The 12762-nt window shown below is 42.9% G+C and overlaps 1 protein-coding gene across 1 annotated transcript in view; it reads right to left on the reverse strand.

Moving 5' to 3' along the window:
- The window catches only part of LOC306934992 (mannosyl-oligosaccharide 1,2-alpha-mannosidase IB-like), a gene marked incomplete at its 3' end in the record, with an annotated part of 165797 nt that overhangs the window by 104797 nt on the left and 48238 nt on the right, over positions 1-12762 (reverse strand). The window lies entirely within an intron of this gene.

Consider the following 12762-nt stretch of genomic DNA (forward strand, 5'->3'; position numbering starts at 1 on the left):
GCCACTAGGGTGGCTCCGGGTAGAAAACAGAGTTAAGCAATTGGAATTGGGACTGACATTTAAAATTGTAAATGCAGCTTTGCCCTCTATGCCCTCTGTACCCGCATACCTGACAAACTACCTCCAAAAAAGTGAGTGACTCCCACAGCCACAATACAAGAGGAAGCGAGAACAACGATCTGGTACCACCCACTTTCAAAACAAACATGGGCAAATTCTCCTTCTACAGCACTGCCACCCAAGTGTGGAATGCCCCGACTCCCTCCCTAAAATAAATGCAAATCCCTGGTGTCCTTTAAAACAGTTTGACTGTACCCTGTAATGATTACATTTATGTTTGACTGTACCCTGTACAGATTACATTTCTGTTTGACTGTACCCTGTACTGATTACATTTCTGTTTGACTGTACCCTGTACTGATTACATTTCTGTTTGACTGTACCCTGTACTGATTACATTTCTGTTTGACTGTACCCTGTACTGATTACATTTCTGTTTGACTGTACCCTGTAATGATTACATTTCTGTTTGACTGTACCCTGTACTGATTACATTTCTGTCAATAAAGTATTCAATCAATCAATAAAACAGGACCTTTTTAATGGATGGAGAGTATTTCTAAAATGGTGCTAAAAAAGGCTGGCGTATTTTCTAACCACTTTTCAACGTGACGTCCCTATTTTGGGAAACCATTTATAGCCTATTATTGGCAAAGCATTTAAACAAAATATCGCTTATCTACCCACACACACCACAATGTGTCACACAAGCTATTCTAACCATACAACATAGGGCTTGAATGGATGCAACACCATTTTAAAATGAAAACATAGCCTGTTAACGTGTACTGTACATAGTCCCCCCCCCCCCCTCTGAGTCTCTCTCTCTCTCTCTCTCTCTCTCTCTGAAAGGCGCTGCATAGCAGATGGCCTTGTATGATGCAATGCCCTCCAGATTTCTGTGTGCCATTTCCTACATAGGACAGCTCTGCTTCTCTCTCTCTCTCTCTCTCTGAATACATATAGGAAACAGAGGATAAGGCTGTATTATTGATTCCGCACTAAAGAATGGGAGCTTCTCATCATCGGTGAGTCACCACAGAAAGACCAGTTGGGTTCTAAATCACACACAAAACAGACACATAAATACATAGGGAGACATGTCCGGAACATTAAACTCCAGTCTGTGCGGCGTGCTGTGGTTTATGTCTTGCTCCCCCTGCCAACATGTGTCGCGGCTCGCGTTAACAGATCCGTCTTTCAGAGGCAATCATGCCGGGTCGTGTACTAGCTGATGATTTTCCGTAAACCACCGGCTGGTGGCGGCCCAGGCAGTGACTTGGTCACACGCGGTGCAGCGCCTAAAGCCCATTATTAGGCGGTACTGGTTGCCAACAGCCAGGATTGAAGTTATGACGTGTGCTCCAGGAAAGTGACGTCCAAACATGTCCATTCAGTTGAAGTATATTTATTAGCTGCCAAAGCCCTATACTTTTACACATAAATAAACATATAAGTCAAAAGAATATACCGGTAGACAATGAGCCCTCCAAACACAGTCTAAAAACTGTTTGCCTTTGCATGTCAGCAACACCTGCACCTGATTAGGGCCAGGGTTAAATACCCCTCCCTGTAACCATGGCAACCAAGGCCTTGATTGACATGGTTTGATGACCCCCAGCCCACCTTGCATGACAATTCATGGACAATCTCTGCATTGTGTAACGCTGCGGAGTGCCATGGATCTATATTTCAACCTCCACCCTCCCCACAGCTGCAAATGCATCTCTTAGTCTTAATATCTATTGGCCATTAGTTTGAAAGCAGTTATGCAATTACTGTATGTATGGGCACCTGGTATTATTTGCGGCAATTAGCCCTTCGCTAAGTCCCTCCCCAACCCGTCCTTTAGGCATGTGAGCAGCGAGGAGACGGGGCAAGCTGTCCTTCTCCCCCGTTGAGATGAATCTTAAATATGGATTTCTCCATATAAATAATCGAGCAGTAGCTAAGAGCAACCAAATGTCTTCTAAATCTAGTCAACCAGGCCTGCAGTAGGCGATGCACTGGACAAATGTGCATGACATTTTTTAAATAAACTAGAAATACGAGGAAATGACAGAGGGAGAAACCGTATCCAACATCAACTTTAACGACCGCAAAACAGGAGCTTTCATGTTGCAAGGTAAGACTACGGTCATTAGTATTATTGCCATCACCTGGGTCGTGTAACTTTCCCAACATTAAGCTGTGTATGTCTTCAACAACACAGCCATGCAAAATAATAACATTGACAGCTATGAGGTGACGAAAGCTTGTCTTGCATAGCAACGGTTGCTAAACTATTGGATTGGCATTGGACGATCGCTTTTTGGGGTGGGGTTTAGCGAAGGGCTCATTGTGATGTCAGAACAGGCCAGCTCTATATACCAATTTATACCAATACCAATTTGAAGTTGGTGGTGTGAACGGTTCTCGAGCTACGTGGATTACAGACATACACACACAGACAGAGAGACGTGGTGCATTTAAAGATGGATGATGCCAGCCTTGCTGGCCCTGACGGCCCACCACTGCATAAACCCCAGTTCCAGCAGCATACGCGTTCACTTTAAAAGACAGAGTTTGAAAATCCTCCTTTCAACTGCTTTGCACTGTGATTATATTTGCAATCCCATAGTTGGAACGGTGGGGCGTTGCTATAGGAACCGGACCAATGTTAAAAGCTTCCGTAGGCCTCAACCATTATATAGACGGAGTATACGTTGGGGTACGTATATATACGGACCTGGGATATGATGCCACCTAGTGTACCTCGGAAAAAAATAGTTAAGGTAAAAAAATAAAAAATAAACAGCTTGTGCGGAATTCTCCTTTAAGGTAATGGAAAGAGAGCGACACAGACAAAGAGTAGAAAGCAAGGAGATAGGTGACACTGCTTGAAAAGAGGAGTTAACGGGCAATTATGGGCACTAGATTTGCCCGTAAACCTCAAGTTTAGCAGGCATATACAGTAATATACAGGCGTGATGGTACAATTCGGGAGTTTACCGGAGTTTGTTGGAAAGTTTAACTTTAATATACACATCCGTATTCCATGCTTTTTGCGCAGTGTGAGATGGATGCACGGGGCCGTTTCCACAGAATATCCCACCTCTCCCATGCAGGGTAAAGCGCTGGTGTCTCTTTAACACAGCCGACGCGAATCGCGTATCAATACGTTATCAATTAATCAAACGTCGGGTGCGGATCACGTATCAATACGTTTCAATCACTTTTTTATAGCATACTTTCATTCATCTTTTTACCCACCCGGACAATGAAGAACCATCGCCCTATCATTGCTGCTTAGTCCCCGCTCACGTGATCAGAAAAAAAAAAAAAAAAAAAAAAAAAACCCTCCCCTCCTGAAAACAGGAGGGCGGGCCGCTTTACGTGTAGAAGCCAGTGTAATGGATGCCCCCATGCCGATGTAGCCCGTGAGTGAAAAGAATCAAATTTCACCTAACCTCGCCTCACCAGGCTTTCCACCTCGGACATTTGATTCCCCCCTCCCCTCCTGTTTCTCCAGGAGGAGGATCTTGCGAGGGGGTACATGCTCTCCTCTGTCTCTCGGAAAAAAAACATGATGAACGCTGAACGGAACGCTGCCTAGACACATATGCACCAGATCGGCATTGCAATGCATAGTCTGCAACACACATGGACAGATGCATGTTTCCTTCTTCATACTGTAGCGACCAAACGATCCCCGAGCCTACAATACTACGAACTAACCACAGTATCGAGGGGCCGCCACGACAAGACAGTGTTCCGTTGGTGGATCACGTATCGCCATGCAGAGCCGTCATAATCGGAGATCGCTCAGACGTGTGATTGTAACGCTTTTTTATTCATTATAATTGTAGTGATAAGACCGCAATGAACGCGTCGGGGACGTAATCGACCCGGGTGTAATGTATAACGAACTTTTCCGCGACCTAAACCGTGGTGTTGTCATCTGTGGAAGTCATTTTTTCCTTCTCGTCGACATCACAGCCGGGTGACACTTTGTTTCCCCTCCATCGCCCCCAAGCTGCATGCCCATAGCCTGGCTTGGCCAGCCTCATAGCGGGGATTCACTGAAGATTCTTCCCCGGAGGAAACATCAGTGAACCCTCGCTATGAGTCTGGCCGTGCCAGGCTAGCATGCCCAGGCATGTTCCCCTACACTAGCTTGAAAAACAAAATCAGCTGATGACAACGCGTCTCACCGTTATACTATAGTTCTGAACCGAACGGTGGAATGGGACTTTTTATAGCCGTACGGATCAAGACTTTTGCTGCCCAATGTGCCCATGACCCCCCCCCCCCCCCCCCCCCCCCCAATGTTACTGCGATCAAAACAATGAAAGCAGTGAGATAGATTAGGCGAGGCGGCAATCATCATCATCATCAAAAAGAAAGCATAGTTATGAAGGTTTATAGTCAGACATTGACAGGCAGATATAACAATAAACACAATAAATATGCTATACATCCTATACACCGAATGAAAGCCCTGAATGTGTACTTTTACGAGGAAAAGAGTAAACATTGATCCCATGTACAGTCTGTCATAAATTGGTTACTGGGTGGATGCACATTGCGCCCACCAGATATAACTGCAGAGAAGACATGGACCCGAACTCAATATTCACAAAATAAGGCCTATAGCGACATATAAATACTATATACCGTATGAAACAGAAGACTCTCTGCTTTCATAAGAAAAAAACTTCTACTGTAGTAATAATAAAAATCACACCCATGTGAAGTGAGTGGTGCAACTCTGTCCCATATTCTGTTCTCTGCTTATTCAATACAGGTCGCTATATACGGACTGAGGCAGAAAGTCATGTAAACCTTTTATTTACAGTTTGGTCTGTAAACTTCTACTGTAATAATAAAAATCACACCCCTGTGAAGTGAGCGTTGCAACTGTTCTGTACTTATTCACTACAGCTCGCTATATACGGACTGAGGCAGAAAGTCATGTAAACCTTTTATTTACAGTTTGGTCTGTAAACTTCTACTGTAATAATAAAAATCACACCCCTGTGAAGTGAGCGGTGCAACTGTTCTCTACAGTTGCGCGGTGCAACTGTAGAGAACAGTTGCACCGCTCACTTCACAGGGGTGTGATTTTTATTATTACAGTAGAAGTTTACAGACCAAACTGTAAATAAAAGGTTTACATGACTTTCTGCCTCAGTCCGTATATAGCGACCTGTATTGAATAAGCAGAGAACAGAATATGGGACAGAGTTGCACCACTCACTTCACATGGGTGTGATTTTTATTATTACTACAGTAGAAGTTTTTTTCTTATGAAAGCAGAGAGTCTTCTGTTTCATACGGTATATAGTATTTATATGTCGCTATAGGCCTTATTTTGTGAATATTGAGGAGTTCACGTCCATGTCTTCTCTGAAGTTATCTGGTGGGCACAAGCTGCATTCAATAACCAATTACTGTCTAACTGTACATGGGATCAATGTTTACTCTTTTCCTTGTAAAAGTACACATTCAGGGCTTTCATTCGGTGTATAGGATGTATAGGATATTTATTGGGTTCAATTTTATATCTGCCTGTCAATGTCTCTGACTTTAAACCATCCATAACTCTGCTCGCTGTTCAAGATAACCACTTCCAGGCAAATGCAGGTGTTGCAAAAAGGTCAATATCTCCAGAATGGAACATGGTAAAATCAAAATGTATTTTTTAAATTGAAGTGGACAAGTTCAGCTTTCTTTTGATGTATGCGTGTGATTCTCGCTATAAGAGAACATTTTGCTGTGGGCCCCCGAACAAGACCTTTGTGCAATGTTAAACGGTAGCAACATCCAAATAGGCCTGTCGAGATCTTGTAGCAATCAAAGTGAGCGGTGCAACTGTTCTCTACAGTTGCGCGGTGCAACTGTAGAGAACAGTTGCACCGCTCACTTCACAGGGGTGTGATTTTTATTATTACAGTAGAAGTTTACAGACCAAACTGTAAATAAAAGGTTTACATGACTTTCTGCCTCAGTCCGTATATAGCGACCTGTATTGAATAAGCAGAGAACAGAATATGGGACAGAGTTGCACCACTCACTTCACATGGGTGTGATTTTTATTATTACTACAGTAGAAGTTTTTTTCTTATGAAAGCAGAGAGTCTTCTGTTTCATACGGTATATAGTATTTATATGTCGCTATAGGCCTTATTTTGTGAATATTGAGGAGTTCACGTCCATGTCTTCTCTGAAGTTATCTGGTGGGCACAAGCTGCATTCAATAACCAATTACTGTCTAACTGTACATGGGATCAATGTTTACTCTTTTCCTTGTAAAAGTACACATTCAGGGCTTTCATTCGGTGTATAGGATGTATAGGATATTTATTGGGTTCAATTTTATATCTGCCTGTCAATGTCTCTGACTTTAAACCATCCATAACTCTGCTCGCTGTTCAAGATAACCACTTCCAGGCAAATGCAGGTGTTGCAAAAAGGTCAATATCTCCAGAATGGAACATGGTAAAATCAAAATGTATTTTTTAAATTGAAGTGGACAAGTTCAGCTTTCTTTTGATGTATGCGTGTGATTCTCGCTATAAGAGAACATTTTGCTGTGGGCCCCCGAACAAGACCTTTGTGCAATGTTAAACGGTAGCAACATCCAAATAGGCCTGTCGAGATCTTGTAGCAATCAAAGTGTTAAGAGCCCATAGATCCGTCTAAAAGCACCATTTAGGTTGCACTTAAAAAAAGGCCCGCTGGACAGATCAATTTATCAGACTGTACCACACGCACACATGCACACATGCACACACCCACTTGCACGCATGCATCGATGCCAACCCCGAATCTAATGGTTTGCATTCACTCAACAGTCCCAAGCTGACTGATTTGTGAGCCAAGTCAAGAGGCCAGTCTGTCTGTCAAATAGCAATGTGAACAATTTAGACATTTAGCAGACGCTCTTAATCCAGAGCGATTTACAATAAGCAAGAACAGCATACTTTATTCTTTATTATTATTATTTTGTATCATTGCTGTCGGTTGGAAACCTCATATCGTCTGTCCAAAACTGACATTTTTCAGAATTAAAATTAAAAAATAGCATAAGTACCAGAACGACAAGCTCAAAACTTCGAGCTTGTAGGACATTAATTTGGAGATAAGAGGTTACTGCCCAACAGCAATGAAATAGTGCAGCAGGAGTGCAACATTATTCATATCTAATAATGAAATAGTGCAGGAGTGCAACATTATTCATATCTAATAATGAAATAGTGCAGCAGGAGTGCAACATTATTCATATCTAATAATGAAATAGTGCAGGAGTGCAACATTATTCATATCTAATAATCTATCCCTATTTTGGGAATGTCATTATATTACATTTGGAAATGTCAAAATGTGTCAAAACTCAAAGACACTGAAAATAGTGGATCCACATGCTCAGAGTTACATGTCAAAGTGGTCTTCCTTATTCACCTGCTGTTAATTTCTGTGCATCTCAGAATGAATACCAAAAGGTAACACTAAAATAAATCAACAGAGCACTGCTTTTACTTTGACATTCCTGCCAATTAACACATTTTAGACCTGAGATCAGATTCTAAAAATGTCTTCTACATCCTGACAGTTTTCTGAAAAAGCTATGTTTCTATGTCAGTCGTTCTTCGATTTTTCAAAAATAGCAGACCTACAAGCTTGTAGATCTGCTATTTTTCAATAGCTAAAGGATAACATAGTGCTTACACCAAAAGGGGTTCCCGCCCAAAATGGGTTAACACATTTTAGACCTGGCTGACACTAGATTCTACAAAATGTCCTCTAAATCCTGACAGTTTGTGTCGGTGGTGCTCAACCTTTTTCATGTCAAGGACCCCCATAATTATCGGTATTTGGCCGCGGACCCCCATCTGAAAATATGTTGTTCCAACCCCCCGCCCCCCCCAGAAGCAAAGATTTGAGTTAAAAACGTTCGATCTGAAAGAAAAATCGTTGAAAACATTTTCACGTTTAAAAAAAATAGCAGATCTACAAACGCTATGAGCTTGTAGATCTTCTATTTTTCAACAGCTAAAGTATAACATAATGCTTAAAACACCAAAAGGGCTTCCCGTCCTGAATGGGTTAACACATTAATAATAAAAAAATGTCAACATAAGATTCATCATGATCACAATAAAAATGTGATTGCAGCCCCAGCAGCACTTAATTACGTTCCAAAGCATTTTTACCCAATTAATTCATAGAATTTAAGAAACTTAATAGCAGCAAAACAAGAGAGAAGCACATTAATCAGAGCTGTGATGTGTGCAGTGCCGAGCACACATTACATATTCAACAAAACAGCTTTCAAGGGGCTGTGTAATGTACCTTCCAACCTTAACCAATGAGCCCCAGTACACCTACACTGTTGCTCAGAAGAGAAAAGGGGTACTTATTACATCCCTACACTATATCTATATCTAAGCCATTAGTTGCACTGATACAGTTATTGCTGCAGCTCGAAGCTAACAATATCTCACTGGACATAGTGGTACTGGGAGTCATTACAATATCTCACTGGACAGAGTGGTACTGGGAGTCATTACAATATCTCACTGGACAGAGTGGTACTGGGAGTCATTACAATATCTCACTGGACAGACAGAGTGTTACTGGGAGTCATTACAATATCTCACTGGACAGAGTGGTACTGGGAGTCATTACAATATCTCACTGGACAGAGTGGTACTGGGAGTCATTCCATTTTGTTTCCACCCTTCCTGGCCTCAGCTGGCCTCTCCATCTCCAGACTAAAGGCTAATTGCGGCTAATGTCCACTCCGGTAATTAGCGGTATATAGCAGAGCAGCACAGAGCTCAGAGCTAAATGGTGCTTTGGCTTTGGAGGAGACGAAAGTGTATTATTATTTTCTGTGAAATACTGCATAGACAGGGGTGGGGGGGTTGGGGGGTTATTGCACTACACAGACCACACAATTGCGTGGAGCCCGAGGCTGGGCAGCCCCGTCGCCAATCGGCCCCCACTGGCGACGCGCGCAGTAGGAGCCCCCTCCTTCAGCTTCGCTGGGAGCCCCCTGCTTCAGCTTCGCTGGGAGCCCCCTGCTTCAGCTTCGCTGGGAGCCCCCTGCTTCAGCTTCGCTGGGAGCCCCCTGCTTCAGCTTCGCTGGGAGCCCCCTGCTTCAGCAGAGCACATTAAAATCAGTCTGTTTAATATGTATAGAGAGCACATTAAAATCAGTCTGTTTAATATGTATAGAGAGCACATTAAAATCAGTCTGTTTAATATGTAAAGAGAGCACATTAAAATCAGTCTGTTTAATATGTATAGAGAGCACATTAAAATCAGTCTGTTTAATATGTATAGAGAGCACATTAAAATCAGTCTGTTTAATATGTATAGAGAGCACATTAAAATCAGTCTGTTTAATATGTATAGAGAGCACATTAAAATCAGTCTGTTTAATATGTATAGAGAGCACATTCAAATCAGTCTGTTTAATATGTATAGAGAGCACATTCAAATCAGTCTGTGCATTATGTATAGAGCACATTAAAATCAGTCTGTTTAATATGTATAGAGAGCACATTAAAATCAGTCTGTTTAATATGTATAGAGAGCACATTAAAATCAGTCTGTTTAATATGTATAGAGAGCACATTAAAATCAGTCTGTTTAATATGTATAGAGAGCACATTCAAATCAGTCTGTTTAATATGTATAGAGAACACATTCAAATCAGTCTGTGCATTATGTATAGAGCACATTAAAATCAGTCTGTTTAATATGTATAGAGAACACATTCAAATCAGTCTGTGCATTATGTATAGAGCACATTAAAATCAGTCTGTTTAATATGTATAGAGAGCACATTAAAATCAGTCTGTTTAATATGTATAGAGAGCACATTAAGATCAGTCTGTTTAATATGTATTTAGACTAGAGGACATCAAAAAAATCAGGTGAAGTCTATCTCTGGAGAAATGTAGGGCATAAGAATCTGAACGTCTTTGTCTAGACAGACATAATATAACCCTATACTGACACACCATCTCCCCATCACACGCAGACCACCAAAACATCCCTCTATCTATCCATCTATCCAGGAATCTCTGTCTGTCCTTCGCATATCGACATCAGTTCACCTGATCAGCTCCACACTTGGCCGATGTACTGCTGGGGACCCACGGGAGAGCAGTGTCGAGTGTGGAGCGGCTCTCCAGACATAGCAGCCATACAACAGTTATTGACAGTCATTTAGCGCTTTCCTCTGAAATCAAAGTCGCCTTACAAAAACCCATGCAGAAGTGATTGCTCCCTGTCTGGCCCTCATACAGACTGTAATGTATATACATACAGAATATACATTACATAACAGAGTCTCACTGGATGTGACATTATGATGAAAGCCCAACGACCGCCTTCATCTTAGCCCATTGGTTCTCTGAGTGGGCTCTGGGCACCCCCAGGGGTCCTTGAGGGGGTTCCAGAGGGTCCCCAGCTAAATATGTTAACTCAGCACCAGGCTATTCGAAAAGAGCAGATCCACACATGCTCACAGCGTGTCATGGTCTGCTATATTTGAATTGTTATTACAATTATAACACAATATCTTCTTCTTACATACATCTACTCTTCTGGGCGCCTTTTCAGATGGAGGTCCGAGGCCAAATACATAGTACTACATACAGTTTGGGGCCCGTTGACTTGGAAAACTTTGAGAAGTACTGCAATATCAGACTGAGGCAGCACCGTCACAATATCTCCTGTGGCGTTCACCACACCATCGGGAGACCGATGTCTGGGAAGCCGAGCGAGGCGTGCTTCAGACTTGTTCGGGGAGCGTACGGCATTCTCTCTGAATCGTAATTATGAACGGGAACAAAAGAGTCATTCTAGACACAAAAGGCCCTGGAAACCGGAGTGGGGTGAGCGAAACGGCTGCTCCCTTGTACGCAGGATCGTTCAGAATCCAAGCAGCATTTAACGGGAGACGCAATTATGCCGGACAATAACTGTGGTGTGTGTGTGTGTGTGTGTGTGTGTGTGTGTGTGTGTGTGTGTGTGTGTGTACTGTGTGTGTGTGGTGTCAGATATATTAGCAGCACCATCTGCGTCCTGCAGAGCCCATGCCTGGCACTCTGGCCCTCTGACTCTTTCCTACGGGTGATTTTTACATTTAATTGCGCACTGGCTTTTCCGCACCAAAAATAGACCATCTCCAAGGTCACAACGTGTCACGCCTCATGACGCATTGGGAGCTTGTAGGCTCGACAAGTGGTTCTCATCAAACCTTTTCAAGTCAAGGAACCTCACATTGATATGAATTAGGCCACGGACCCCCCAGATTTACCGGTATGTTTTCCATATTGTTCAAAATCTTTCAGAAATAGCAGCTCGCAGAGTTTGTAGATCTGACTGCTATTTTTGAATAGCCTACATCTAAAAGTGGTTAAAATTATTGCGATGCTACACCAATGCAGAGACATGCATTGGTGCCCAAGGACTCCACTTTAAGGCATTTGTAGCGACGTGCTCGCTGTGCACTTGTAGAGCTGCCATTTCCACTGGCATGGGTCCCGGCAAATGTCTTATCTCTCTTTTGGGTCTCGACCTGAAAAGTTTTAGAACCACTGTTGTAGACTCAGAGCATGTATAAATCAGGCAATACACTGACTTATAGGAGGAAACGGAATTGCTTTCAGATGTAGAATGGGTCACGCCGGTCCACCACACACACACACACACACACACACACACACACACGGTAATTTACAACCTTGCTCGGAGCCCAAAAATTAGGGCTGTGAATCTTTGGGTCTCCCACGATTCGATTCGATTCCAATTCTTGGGGTCACGATTCTCAATCCAAAAACGATTTCAATACATAGGATTTCATCACAATCTACTCCAGTCTTGAACTGAAGTGACTACAGTAACTTGAAAATGACTGAAGACATGATGTTTACTGTGATTAGGGTGAGCTTACATTTCATATCACAAACACCATGTAGTGAAAACTCCTGTAACTGTAAGCAGAAAAATAAATCGATCCAACGATTTTTGGAAATTATGAATCGATTTTGAATCGTTCATAACGGAATCGCGATTCTAATTCGAATTTTTTGACACCCCTACCAAAAATCCTGCAACAATCCCGTTCCCCTGCCCACCCATCCCGTTCCCCTGCCCACCAATCCCGTTCCCCTGCCCACCCAGCCCGCTCCCCTGCCCAGCCAGCCCGCTCCCCTGCCCACCCAGCCCGTTCCCCTGCCCACCCATCCCGTTCCCCTGCCCACCCAGCCCGTTCCCCTGCCCACCCATCCCGTTCCCCTGCCCACCCATCCCGTTCCCCTGCCCACCCATCCCGTTCCCCTGCCCACCCAGCTCGCTCCGTCCCCAACCCTGAAAGGAGAGAGGGACGACGACTGAATGGGCTAAAGCAAAATCAAATCTCATGACTGAAAACTGTTAGGCCAAAATTGGTCCCAATCTGAGATTTATAAAAACGGAGTGTTTCCTCAACCAATTAGCACAATACTCGTGTATAATCTTTCTAAACAGTTATGCTCCACATTCCAGCTGAAGAAATTGCAGATTGAGGTTTTTTCCTTTCATGAAATATCCGAGATCATAAACATGCTTCTGAACATTCATTCTGTAGCTGGTTTGACCACTTCAAATACTCATGAATCGAATCTATTCTATTGCTAGTTCCAATCACAAATGCACAACATG

Source organism: Electrona antarctica, assembly GCF_951216825.1.
Source record: "Electrona antarctica genome assembly, chromosome: 13".
Taxonomy (NCBI): Eukaryota; Metazoa; Chordata; class Actinopteri; order Myctophiformes; family Myctophidae; genus Electrona; species Electrona antarctica.